A 2,025-nucleotide genomic window follows, 5' to 3' on the forward strand; every position below is an offset into this window, starting at 1 on the left:
ATCAGTTAGTGGGTGATTTCTCTCCACTGGATTCACCGCTGACACCCTAGCATGAAGAATTTTTTTATTTACTGAGGAAGATGACGACGAGGACAATCAATGGCACAAAACATGCCAAACAGCACGCAAGAGAGAGAGAGAGAGAGAGAGAGAGAGAGAGAGACTGCCTGAATGACTGAGCGCTCGGAAAACACAGCGTATTTAATTTCATTCATCATCTAGTGCTCTGGTTCCTGTTGGTGTCCTCAATCTGGCAACCTGCGTGTGAGTCAAGTCTGAGGGGCAGGGTGAAAAAAAACCCTCTCCAATATTTTGAATTTGGACTGCAATACCTAGTTCAACCACTACAATGCTACATACAGCACCTTTAAATATTTTTGCCCTTCCAACATTCTGTTAATGGAAATGTCTGTAAAATGAATAGATAATGTTCTGGCAGAAAATTAGTACATTATCCGTTGTTTTGTTTGTTGTTGTTTTTTTAACAGTGTACTCACTGTTTTCTGTGCACACACAGAGAGCACATATCAGACATTACTGAACTTTTCACTTTAGGGTCTATTCGCGCTTAAATAGACATATACACCCAAAATGAAGTGAAATTATTGGCCGTTTGGCGAGTACCCTCGTCAGGACAATCTTAACTGAGTTACAATAAAATGTCTTAAAGAATGTAACTAGTTGGTAGAAAAACCAGAGACAACAGCTTTATAAACCTGCTGCTGCCTTGTGTCATTAATGTGAAATAAAGAACAGATGACAATGAAAAAATGAAACTTAACTTCATTAACTTGACTTCACTTTTTTTGGTTTACTAAGGATTAAGCTATATTTATACATCTATTTCATACCTGAATTGTATTTATTTGTGCTTTTGCATGTAATTTTTTCATTTGTTCTTATTTTATTACTGATTGTTTACTTGTCTTTTTAACTTTTTTATTGTATTTTTATTTTATTTTATTTTTTTATTTTGCCCACCAGGAATGTTCATGGGTCCCACCTTACATCTCAAAGCTGGAGCTAACTGTATCTTCAAATATATTGTGTATATGTAAATATTGTGTATACTGTATGTACATTCTGCTTTATAACTTTGTATCTGTAAATTGATGTGTAATGCCACAGGATGAAGTATCAAATGGTTGACACATGCTCTTTATTATAAACTGTATGTCACATCTGTTGTTGATAACAAACACACATCATGTGTAACTCATTATGTTTCTACACTTTATTGTAAATCTGATTTTTAAATGTTTTAGAGAAGTATGTGTCACAGAGAGTCTTTGCTATCAAAACGTTCTGAAAAATAAATAGCTTACTTTTTATAAAAATGTTATTATTTCTCACTGATTGCTTCATGACAGTGATAAAGAATGAAATGAGTGGGCGAGTTTTCCTTATATTTATTTTATTATTCATATAAAAATTATAATAACCTGTTTTGGTTATATTTACTATTAATTGCATTAATCGCTTCTTAAACCAGAGAAGGTGAACATATTGGTATTCTTGTGTGGAAAAAAAAAAACATGCAAGCACTGTCACCGGCAGCAAGTTTAGTTTTACTTTTCTTTTTGTTTTGTTTTCATTTTGAAAAGCTTATCTTTGCTGTTTACCTCACGTTATGCTATGGAGGCTCTCTCTCTCTCTCTTTTTTTTTTTGATTCCTCAGTGTTTGCTAAACGTTCTGTAATTTATTAGTCATTATATAATACAGCATGTGGTGTAGGCCTATGCCATGCCTCATCTTATTCGTTTTTGTTAATAACGTTTTGTAAGCTAGTTTGTCATTGAATCTTCTCTCTCTCTCTTTTTTTTTTTTTTTTTGATTCCTCAGTGTTTGCTAAACGTTCTGTAATTTATTAGTCATTATATAGCCTAATACAGCGTGTAGGCCTATGCCATGCCTCATCTTATTCGTTTTTTCTTAATAACGTTTTGTAAGCTAGTTTGTCATTGAATCTTGCTGTTTTATTGTTGTTGTGCATTTTAATTAAAAATAATGAATCCATCTTTTTT

This window comes from Sinocyclocheilus rhinocerous, unplaced genomic scaffold (genome assembly GCF_001515625.1).
Source record: "Sinocyclocheilus rhinocerous isolate Xijiao unplaced genomic scaffold, SAMN03320098_v1.1 scaffold8114, whole genome shotgun sequence".
NCBI classification, from domain to species: Eukaryota; Metazoa; Chordata; class Actinopteri; order Cypriniformes; family Cyprinidae; genus Sinocyclocheilus; species Sinocyclocheilus rhinocerous.